Raw genomic sequence first — 12697 nt, forward strand, 5'->3', positions numbered from 1 at the left:
CGCTCTTCCCCTCCGCTTCAGGCCACACATGAGTCACTGCTAGCAGTTGCATTGTGGGTAACTGAACTGTTGCGGTTTAACGATACACGTGGAATACAAAGTCAGCGTCTGATTATGTTGCAACAGATGTTGCATCATCCAGTCTCTCAACTCATGAGAAAAATTGTTGCACATGAGAAAAAAATAGAGCTGTATTTTGATATTTTAATTTAATACGCTTTGTCTGTGATGAGCTGTTTGTTCAGCTGCTTTTCTGTCACAACCAGCATTTACTGCTGTAGCAATATGGACTACAGTTACTTGTGGTGTATGTTGGATCGAGCCAGCAACCACTCATCATGTGCATCAGTGAGCATCGGCTGCCCGTGACCTCTTCACCGCCTGCAGACCAGGAACACCCGACAGGAGCCGGCAGTCCCAGAGACCCTCTCACCAGAGTCATCACAGTCTGGCCCTTGTCAAACACTCTCAAAATCTCTTACTGCTTTCATCATTAATCCTGGTTTAAATAAATCAAATATCAGGACACGGTGTTCCCTTGCTGACTAAATATCACACCCACGGACAGGTTGCCATGATGAAGAGGTAATTAAATAACTGAGATTATCTTACATTTCTCCAGGTACTATGGTTTTGATAATGTCATTATGTCTTTATTGCTTTTTAAAAAAAGAAACCCTAGAGTTCTTGGCATGTCAGTGTGATTATCATCAACCCTGTTTTCTTTTCTTTTTTCCCCTGACAGGGTTGTTTTGAATATTAACCAGTCTGAGAGCCTACACTCCACCAACACAGCAACATGAGCTGAATCTGCGTTATTCTCCTCACCTCTCGGTGATCACAGTGTTCATTTCAGCCACGCATAAATAAATGGTGGTAGAAACACCAGTGATGAAGAACCACCTGCAAACAGCAGCTTTACAGCATGCGGCTGCAATATCCTGCAGTGTGTGGGAGTGGTCAGAAGAAAATATCCTCTCAGGTTCATCTCCAAACAAATTAAGAGGAACGGGTGAGAATATTAAAAGGCAATTGGTTCCATCTCAGACAGTCAAATCCTTCGTCAGTTGAAATGTGAGTGGAATGATGACACAGTAGAAGAGGTGGCATCGCTGATGCTTTCTAAATATCGGAGCCCGGCTGCTTTTGATTCATAAAAATCTCCAGAATCAACTAGAGAGATCACAGCGAGCTCTGTTTTCTTCCTGCGTGCTGCACAACGGTGGATTATCAGTGGGTGGGCATGAAAATATGCATCATTAAGGAACACCCCGCTGCTGCGCACTCATATTTGATGCACTTGCATTAATCAGGCGACCATTGTTTTAGTTCGTATTTCACCATGGTGAGCGGATGTGATGCCATATTGGTCATGGGATCAGCAGGTACGCAGACAGTCAGCTGGGTTGTGACATTTCCTCTTCCTATATCGTTCTTTAACAATTGCTCAGAGGAGATGGGGCGGGGGCTGCGCTGGTGACTCATACATTGTCTGTCTCAATCTAACTTCCTTCAATCAGTGACAGAGCGAGGGAGGGAGAAAAGTGGGATGTTTTGACTCTCCATTTCATTCTTTTTTTTCCTACTTCTTTCATTCCGTTACTGTCTGTTACTCCCCAGGCGCCCACTTCAACCAAATGGCTCGGGGAGAAGAGTTTAGCTTTTTCTCAGAGAGCTCCACTTCCCTGAGCGCTGGAGGCATCCCCCCCTCGCCTCCCTCTTCCTTCGCACAGAGTTATCAGAGACTCTAATTTTATCTGGATGAGTCCATCGCCTTGATTAAGAGGAGCTGCTCCTGCTTGATAAGGCTGCCCGGTGGGAGGGGGTGGAGTGTGGAGGTGGTAGAGCTGGAGAAGAGGGGGGGGGAAAAGCTCCCTCGAGTAACCACAACCTTCCCCAGATCACAGTTCTTCTGAAATGTGACGTACTTCATGTGATTAAACCTATGCTGGCAGAATTCTCTAGTATTTTCTGCTTGATTAACGCCTACGAACCCCTACAAAACACAGAAATGATTCAGATAGTCGAAGGTTTTGACCGGTCACCAAGAATTTCAGATTACACCTGTTTCTGCAAGAAGAACGTCTAAAAATGAATGCAAACATGAAAAGGGAATGCTTATGTTGGGCTGCGGATACACCACAGCTAATGTGAATGCTACAGTCAGACATTTTCCATGTTGCTGTCAGCATTAACAAGTTATTTCAGAATTAATGGGAAGATCCTTTGTGGAAGATTTGGTGTGATAGTGACTATTAGCTCAATAGCTTTAGCTACTGCCGAAGCTAACAGGTGGTACAGTAATGAATGGCTTTATTTCACATTATTCAGACAAACCCGGCAAGGTGACAGGATTAATTCATAACTAATAATCATTTTTTTAATTAACTTCCACAATACAGTGACAAGAGTGAGCTGGCACAATATTAGAGTTACAAAAACAAATCCATTCATCTTAAGCTAATGCCATTAAAAACCAAGTTCATACTGCATCATATAGCACACTGAAACTAAACATGTTTGGTCTATTGGCCTGACAGGGATGTCGTTTTACCCGAGGCTAACTGTGAATATGAAATGCTATGTGGTATTGATTTTTTTTTATTTCTTTATTACTTTCTATCCATCACATGAACATGATTATAGATCTGCAGCAACAGCTGTCAAATGAAAACAGGTGGATGGCAGTTTCATGTGTGCTTTTGCTGGAAATTTCACAGAATGACAGCTCAAAACGTCCAGACGTCAGATGGACAGTGATGTTCCTCACCCGTGCTTTACAAACTCTCCATCATTTTACTACTATTGATCTGTTCCTGTGATGGGAAGGTAATTTCCCTTCTTCCTGCTCTTCCCCTCTCCATTACTCTCGACAGGCAGATCTATAAAGAACGGGAAATTTGATCATTAGACGTGAACTTTCAAATCACCGTCATCGAAAATGTCACTTACAAGCTCTTTACAATGCATGCTGTGTCAATCAGAGGGTTATTTTCAAAACTTAATGAAAAGTTGTTCAAGTATCAACGATGGAACAAAATATATAAATGTCAGAAAGAGAAGCCTTTTCTTTAAAGTAATTTTTCATTTCAGTTATTGAAACTCTGATAAAAACAACCAAGATGACTCAGCCTGGTAAAATAAATAAATAAATAAATAAATAAATAAATAAATAAATAAATAAATAAATCAGCACTCCTGAGTCACTGACGGAAAAAAGACGTGAAGCAAAAAGCAAAAAAAAAAAAAAAAAGTCCATCTCCTCATAGAAACATACACAAAGCAGTTCTCAGACAGAAATATCTTCAGGGAATACCCTCACACAACCATTTCCATTTAGGACACGCAGCTCCCGTTCATGTGAAAGACGACAGAAGACGACCAGCAGCACAAAGTGCTCAGACACAAAAAGAGAGACATGTCTTATACACAACTGCATGGCTTTAAATGCTGCCCTCGGTGATGCATCTCTGCCGTCTTTATTTGATTTGAATGTTTTGTGCAGCTTTCTTTTATTTAAACAGGTCAATGACGTTCCAGTGTTAAACAAAAAAAACAAAAAGCAGAACAGAGATTTTACTTGACAACCATCTGCAGTCAGGCCGATACTGACTGCGAGAATGAAATGTGTCATATTTAAGTGTCGAAACTCACATTTATAATAATCTTGCCACCTACACAGTCTGGACATGTTCGCTGCAAGTTTCTGGTTCTCAAAGGTATGAAATCCTTGACGGAAGCACACAGCCGCCCGGCAAGTTTATGCAGAGGAAACACATAAAATGAAAGTTACAACACTATTGCAAAATAACTGGTGGGCCATGCCAAAGACGGTGAGGATGACTAATAGTGTGGGAGCGCGCCAATACAATTTTCTTCCACTAATTTGTGAGAAAATTGCCTGCAATTCCTCGAAATACCTGCTCGCGTCTCTGCGCATTGTTTTAAATAATTCATATTCTCCGTTCTCCTTCATCCCAAAGCCCTCGACAAGCACATCACAGGAACGAGGTTTCGACGGGAATAGCTGCTACGTGTGTCACTCTGAGTCATTCCTGTCACGGGGAATGCACAAAAAAACATCTAAATGGCAAATCCAGCGTCGACGGTCCAGAGTCCAGCGGCCGGTCAGCCGTCACTGTCGCCGTGGGATCGTTTTTTTTTTTTTTTCTGATTCCCACAGCAGGGAAATCACCGTCTGGTGTTTATTTTCTGTTGTAAAAATCAATATGCCTGGAAAAGAAGGTTGTTAAAAAAAAAAAAAAAGATCAAAAGGTAATTTCCTGTCTCCTGAAAGTCAAGCCACTGTCGCTAATGGCCATTTTATCTGCCTCGGGTTCTGCGGGAGCGCTTCGCTACGCTTCCTTGCCTCAGTGCGAATGGAGGCAGACGTGCTCTCAGCCGGTTTATCTCCCTTCTTTGTTTGTCTTAGCTGGAGCACTATAAATGTAAAGTTGGAGGCCCTGATACAAAAGGCTCCTTGTTGTCTGTTCATTAGGGAAACGGTCAATGCCCTGGAAATGAGCCCTTCCACCTGAATTCAATCAGAGGCCGAGGTAAAGCCTGTAATCTGGAGCTACCTTTGGTACTGATGAAAGGGAAGGAGGCAGGTAGACGACTCCGAGCCGGAGGAGTCGGGCGGGGCACTCAGAGGAAATGTCCCTCTGATCGTCTCAGTGCCTCCAACCCCTCGTCCTCTCCAGGAATTTCACCCAATTTCAGAGTGAATAAAGGACATTTCGGCCTCAGCGAACATGAAACTGTCTCACTGTAAATTCTCACATATTTATAGTCAGTACCTCAAAACCTGTTTTTCCCTTCTGGTTTACCTAATTTGCAAGAAACCAAAGAGCGGAACAGTTGTTCAGTATTTCAGCTCAGAATAGAAATAGAAACTGTGTGTTCAAACACAACACCTGTCACTATTTGAAGAGAAGTTTCACTGTGCAAAGTTTCCCACGCTTATTCTTGAATATGAATTCTTGATACAAGTGTGTGAGATACTGACACTGATACAGTAAAGTCAGTGCCGAACACTGGAGCCTTTGATGCTATTTTGGATTTTATTTTATTTGATTATTACTTTGTTTTTTCTTTCATAATGTTCCCTATATGCACCTTGGTTGTAACACTGTACAGGTGAACATGCTCTCTGTTTTTGTTGGGCATATTTATTATGCATGCACTTTGGGTATTAACGTGCAAGGCATTTTATTTACACTGAGCAAAAGCTGCTTTCACACTCCACTCACACCACGCCAGAGATTTAATGGAGCCGCTCTGAGACCCCCTCTTAAATCCTCCGGTGGAGCAGCTGCTTCGGTCCGTGCTCAGGTACGACCGGACGGTTCATTCCAGAAATCAGCCCCGAAACTCCGTTCGGCAGAGCCGCTGGTGTGAAAACACCCTCGGTGATGCAGCAAATCAATGTGTTTTTCTAGAATTCAATGAAGGTACCCCATGCCGCGCTTCTGAAAACAGAATCTACACTCACAACAAAACAGGTTCATCAAAACTAAATGATTGTCTTGACAAATTACCTTCCACATTTATAGTTTAATACCACACTTCTTGTAAGTTTTAAGCTTCTTTTTGATTATTAGATAAAACTACTGAAAGGTTAAAGTGGCTGTGAGGTTGACTAATGTGTGAAGGAGGCGATCGGAATAAAGAGCCTCCACACACACACACACACACACACACACACACACACACACACGAGTGGCAGGAGCATGGATGAAAGATCTATACCAACAAAATGAATGAGTCAGAGGAGAGACCACCCCCACCCCACCAACACGTCTGCTGGGTGGCAGCTGATGCCTTGAAAGCTTATTTTTACCCTCTGATGGCAATTACCTTGCCTCTTGACTCATCCTCCCAACTTGCACTTTGTTTCACCCATTTCTCCAACCGCAAACCTGATAAATGTCAACTCAAACAGGCTCCACTCTTGACTCACAAACTGCCTTGCTTCCCCCGCTCTTATCTTGGTTAGTCAACTTTACCTGCGATACGCTCCTCCTGCTTTGAGCTCGACGCATTCACCAGGCAACACAATGCTCCGGTTAATTGGCTTCCGTTCTCTACATACACAGAACAGACACGTATACATCCTGAGGGCATTTCTGTTGTAGTTATAGTTACTAGTTACTTCTTCAAAAAAGTAACCGAGTTAGTCACTGAGTTACAGTATTTTAAAAGTAACTAATTACCATGCAAAGTAACAATTGTGTGTTTAAATATGTCAAAGAATTTAGATCCCCTGAACTTTAAGATGCATGTTTAATTTATTATAAAAATCAGTACAAGACTAATGAAAAGAATGGGCACTTGACAGAATAAATTACAAACAGGAAACGCTACATTCATTCAGATGTTGCTGTGTGATAAATTCTTATTGTCTCATGCTAGTTTTTTCTTGCCGGATGTGAGGGTTGAAGGCGGTGGTTGCTTCGTTCTGTCTCGTTACTGTAAATATTGACATATTACCATTATGCTTATTCACTGTTTTTACTTTTACCGACCAATGTAACATCTTGAAGCCCTCTGAGGCAACTGTTGTTGTGATACTGGGCTATACAAAAATAAATTGATTGATTGATAATATGAGACGAGATACCAGAAACATCAGATTTGATTTGTAGCTGTTGATAGCATTTCTATATTTGTAAAAGAATAATGGATGTACAGTGGGGCAAAAAAGTATTTAGTCAGCCACCAATTGTTCAAGTTCTCACACTTAAAAAGATGAGAGAGGCCTGTAATTGTCATCATTGGTATACGGCAACTATGAGAGTCAGAATCAGAAAGAAAAAAAAAAAAATCAAGAAAATCACATGGTCTGATTTTTAAAGAATTTATTTGCAAATTATGGTGGAAAGTGAGTATTTGGTCAATAACAAAAGTTCATCTCAATACTTTGTTATACACCCTTTGTTGGCAATGACAGAGGTCAAATATCTAAGTCTTCACAAGGTTTTCGCACACTGTTACTGGTATTTTTAGCCCAGTCCTCCAGCAGGTCTCCTCTAGAGCAGTGATGTTTTGGGGCTGTCGTTGGGCGACACGGACTTTCAACTCCCTCCAAAGATTTTCCATGGGGTTGAGATCTGGAGACAGGCTTGGCCACTGCAGGACCTTGAAATGCTTCTTACGAAGCCACTCCTTTGTAGCCCGGACGGTGTGTTTGGGATCATCATCATGCTGAAAGACCCACAAAAAAAACAGCCCCAAAGCATGATGTTTCCACCCCCATGCTTCACAGTAGGTATGGTGTTCTTTGGATGCAATTCAGCATTATTTCTCCTCGAAACATGAGGAAGTTGTGCTTCTACCAAAAAGTTCTATTTTGGTTTCATCTGACCACATGACATTCTCCCAGTCCTCTTCTGGATCATCCAAATGCTCTCTAGCAATCTTACGAGCCTGGACGTGTACTGGCTTAAGCAGGGGGACATGTCTGGCACTGCAGGGTGTCAGTCCCCAGCAGTGAAATTTGGAGTGTGACTGTTTGAAGTTGTGGACACGTGTCTTTTATACTGATAATGAGTTCAAACAGGCGCCATTAATACAGGTAACGAGTGGAGGACAGAGGAGCCTCTTAAAGAAGAAGTTACAGCTCGGTGAGAGCCAGAAATATTGCTTGTTTGTCGGTGATCAAATATTTATTTTCCACCATAATTTGAACATAAATTCTTTAAAAATCAGACAATTTGATTTTCTGGATTTTTTTTTTCCTCATTCTGTCTCTCATAGTTGAGCTATACCTTTGATGACAATTACAAGCCTCTCTCATCTTTTTAGGTGGGAGAACTTGCACAATTGGTGGCTGACTAAATACTTGTATCTATTGACATACCCCACTGTGTGTCAACAGATATCTGTACTTCCATTTAAGAAGCTGCCTTTGAATGATCGAGGCTTTCTCTATGACTGTATCTCTGTTCTGCCAAGTCATGCCCGGCGTTCGCTCACTGCGGAGGTGTTTGTGTGTTGAAACCTGCCCAGGTCAACCTCCAGTTGGTTCACTATGACGGCGAACTCATCTCGCTCCAGCCTCCAGGGACCACGCCATCCTTAACTCATTAAAAAAGTAAAGAAAACCCCAAAGGTTCTGCAAGTGAAATCAGGTGGCAAAAATCGGCACGATTACATTCTGAGCATAATAAGAGACAGGAGTCGTGGCTTGGTCGTCACTGACGCACTTTGCACCAATACGGTTCCTTTTTTCTGTGCACAAATGTCACGCTCTTAATGCCATTGCTCCCATCGCAAATGCAAACGATAAGTTCTGGAGACATTGCGGCAGATGTAAACTATGATGACTTTTCAACTAACCAGTTCACTTCTGTTCAATTTCTATCGAGCCAATTTCAACACAGTGATTGAAAAGTTCCTTTATGGAGAAAAGTCCAAATATTTCTCATGCGAAAGCATGGGCAACAATAGAAGGGAGAAACTCCCTTTAAACAGGAAGAAAGCTGCAGAACCAGGAGCCTCAGATCACAAGCTTTCTGTTCCACTGTCAGAGATGCTGCAGGATCTCTGGCACAGAGAGGAGAGGGAGAGAGAGAGAGAGAGAGACATGTTCATGACATGCAAGAGTGAAACAGCGCTGTATGGAGAGAGAGAGAAAGGTCTGTCCAAACCTAGAGCAGTTTGGCTAGAAAAGGATCCAGAATGACTTCAACCGGCTTCTACCTTTAAGCTTTAATAAATGGAGAGGTTTTAGATTTACTCCAGGTTGAATGTGTCTTGGTGTATAAGTAGGTTGGAGTTTTCATTAATTGTAGAATCATTGCAACAAATCTCAATCACAAATAAATTATATCCAACCCCTAAACTTATCTAAAAAAAAAAAAACTGTCTTCACCTGATTACTGACACAGCAGATTTAAGTCTCCACAACTGTAACAAACACACATCCAGACAGACACACACTTCCTGCTTTCCATTCCATCTGGCTGCGGGGGTCAGGCTTCACCCAGTGAGTCACCGCCCGCCGCCTCCCACCTGCAGTCACACTCCTATTAGCAGCTGCCGTCGTCAGCGCGGCGATGATGCTGCTGACCTCAGTGACGACGAGCGTCTGAGGCGCTGGCGACACTCCGGCGAGCCGACCCCGCTGCGCTCACCGCTGACGAGAAGGGCCGCTGCGAGATGGAGGGGATAAGGAGAAGCTAAAGTGCTTCATATTTTGTGTTTAAAATGTCATAACAAAGCCGGATGGTGTGTGAAAAAAAAAAGAAAAAGGGACGGGGAAGCTGAAAGAGCCGGAGTGTTAGCATACTTAAGAGATTAAAAGGGAGAAATGTTGATGTTTTGACACGGTTTTCCATTTTATGAATTCTTGTCGCGTTCTCAGCAGGAAGAAATAATACCTCAATAATCCAATGGGCGCCCGGAGCACAGCACACTGCATTGTAGTGGGAGTTACAAAACATTTGTTGCATAACGTACGTCACAAAAGCTCTCCAGCGTGCCTTCCTTTTGTTTACATCCAAAATACCAGTGTGTGCAAAGCCGACTAAAATGTCAACTTTTCTCCTGTCTTTTCTGCTTCGTTCCAAACTAGTACAGATGAGCACAGCTTTGGGTGCCAGTATAGGTCAACCTGAAAAACTGCTGAACTTTATTAGATCTGTTCTGCCTGGCAAAAAGCTGGTGTGAGGATTTATTCCATTTGGTAACACTTAAAACCTTAAAGCTGCAGCTGAGGTATCATGAAGAACTCTCACCAGGCCAACTCACGCAGCTAATGAGAAAAACTATACGGTTATTTTGATACTGATGAAGTACATCACACAAAAACAATCTGCCTCTATTTCTGTGCTTTACGTCTATTGTGCTGCACTTTCGCTGTAAAATGAGACGGAAGTTTCTGTTTTGATGGTGAATTCCCCTGAAGAGGAAACAGGTGTCAGTGTTAGTACTAACAAAAAAAAAAAAAAAAAAGAAAAAAAAAATCTCAAAATGACCAAGGCCTGTATTACGAGCTGTATCATATTTAAGTATTGATCATCATATTCGAGTATTTAAAAACAACAGAACAACCACCAGTCTTTCCATGTGGAGTTGGCATGTTCTCCCTGTGTTCGCCCCGTGACGGACTGATGAGCCGCATCCTGCTTTCGCTCATGTTTAGTTTTTCCTTGATCTTCTGATACCCGTTTACTGAAAAGCTTGACGGGTAAAGGATATATCTGCAGAAGAAAACTGAGGATTCAGCACTAAAGCAGATTAGAAAGGTCGTCCAAACATCGCCCCGGGCGGCGTGCAGCCTGCTGAAAAGGGAAGAGTTTCCTGTTAGCCAATGTACTCTTCCCGTCCTCACTCTGAGTTTCCTCTCCAGCAGGAAAAGGTTCGGAGCCTGGCTGGTAAAGTTTGCAGCCTTTTCCCTTCCTTTTATTTTGTGAGGGATTAGCAGCAACATAACTGTCAACCATCGATTGCGTTCAGCATTTTCAAGCTCAGAAATGTTTGTGCGATTGATGGATGTGGTCACTCGTAATCAAACCGTCTTCGGGAAATGAATCATACTAGTATGACGAGCTTTAATTAACATGTTAAAGCTGTCAGTCTCTCAGCATAAAGGGTATTTTTTAACCCTTTGTTGGGAAAGTGATCATATTTGGTAACATTATCTACTAAAATTGTTATGCAAGTTATTTCTATTGCAGTTTATTTCTAGTATTTCCTAATATATGTGTTTGAACTCGTTTCTAAAAAAAAAGAAATCTTTGGTGGGAAGATAAATGGGAGAAATTTCAGTTTATTGCCTCACATGTAACCAGTCTTTGGAAGGATTACTCACATTCAGAGGAACTCACTGCCACAGTTATTTGGAAGTGAAAGGCAAACATGCCATTGTTGTTGGAGGTGTCGCTTCCTCGTCCAGAAGAGACCGTTGGAGCAAATTCAATATTCTCACACTTTGAAAGTTACAGGAGTGGCGTGTGTTTTCTGTGTGACTGGCATCAAACGTGTCACACACGGTCTGTGCTCGGTGAACGATGTTATTTTAAGCTGCTGTGAAGTATTAATATGGAAACCCAAAACACTCTAGTATGTGTGTGTGTTTTTTTTTTAATGACCAGTGCATTACTTGCAGACAAACATGTAGCATTTGATGTAGTTGTTTCCCAATAAAAGGCCATTCAACTAAAAACAAGACCATGTCTGATCACAGAAGATGGGCTTTCAGACCCAAAGTGTCTCTTCAGACATGAGACCAACGCATCAGGCTGTACCGCTTATCACCAGGCCAGCAGACCCAGCCCGACTGTCTGGATCCTTGTTGGTGGGGAAGGAAACAGTCACGGCCCGGGGTGTCTGAGAACCAACACTCTCGGCCCCTGACTCTCCCTGTTTACCCACCAACATCCTGCACAAACAAGGCCTGCCTCAGAGCGGCTCCGCTCCAGTCTGTTCCTCCATTCCTCCGGCTTCTGCTTCCTCCCAGCAGTCTGAAGCGCCGAGCCAAGAGCTGGGCCGGCGTCACACCGAGCCGCCGGCCGGGGCGGGCGGCGCGCCGTGTGCGCACGCAGCCCACCTGGCTGTTAAGCTAGGTGTGATCTGTGAGGATGATGAAGACAGCGGGGACAGTGAGAATGAGGGTCTCACACACGCTAGTTAATGGATCTCATTTGAAACTTCAAACGGCCGCCGTGAAGCAGTTTGATAGGGAGCTGGTGTTCATGTAACGCACCGGGGAACATGAATACCTCTAGCTTGACATGCGACAGTGTGAAATAACCATTTGCTGACGGCGACTGTTTCCCCTGAAACGATGATGTCTTAAAATGAGGAAGTCTTGTTGTAGCTTTAGGAAGTGAAACAAGGTGAAGTCAGAGGAGGCGTGGCTAAGCTCAGCTGTAGAGGCAGAAAGGTGGAGGAAGAAAATTAGATTTTGACTTTTTGCCCCCTGGTTAGGGAATAAAATATGAAGAAATTCTCATATTGCTCAATGAAATATATAATGATACATTCAAAGGAATCACTGGTGTTCAGTAAAAGGAAAAAGGAGAAAGGTGTTGCTTTCTGCGTTATATTTGAACACGTGTTTTGTTCAGGCTTTACTTCATCTTGTAATTTTGTTTTATACTGGCTGACATTTTCTCACAGTCCGACCTGAAATATATATATTTTTTTTTCCTTGTTCTGCCTCCATCAGGCTTTCTAATAATGTGGGATTTAAGAGAGGAAAAACAGCAGTGCCTCTGTAAACATCCAGTGCCTGATAAAAACTGAAAGAAGAGCACAGTTGAGTTTCACATGAGGCGTTTCCTTCGGTGCCCTGCAGGGAGGAGGGATGACACCGTCAGACGCAGAGCGGGGCGAGGCGGGGATCCATGAGTCAGCTGTGGCCTCGCTGCACCGTTAGCAGCGCTCGCAAGAAAGTACCTTACTTCCCCTCGGAAGACCCCGCCGACCTGACGTGGCTTTTGGTTTCAGTTTGCCATTCTTACCTCCTGACGGTGCACATGCGGCTTTTCTTCCACTTCAGGGACATACAGTACGTTGTTGTGTAACCTAAAGGCAGATTAAAGTTTCGTCTTGCAGACATTGTGAAGTTTGTTGTTTTTGTATCAGTCAGGGATGAGATTACATACCGGGAGTAAAGATCACACATGGGAGGGGCCAGAGTGGTGTGTTGTGACACAAAAATAACAAATGAAGTTTGCCAACAAGGCGA

This window comes from Salarias fasciatus, chromosome 6 (genome assembly GCF_902148845.1).
Source record: "Salarias fasciatus chromosome 6, fSalaFa1.1, whole genome shotgun sequence".
Lineage (NCBI taxonomy): Eukaryota > Metazoa > Chordata > Actinopteri > Blenniiformes > Blenniidae > Salarias > Salarias fasciatus.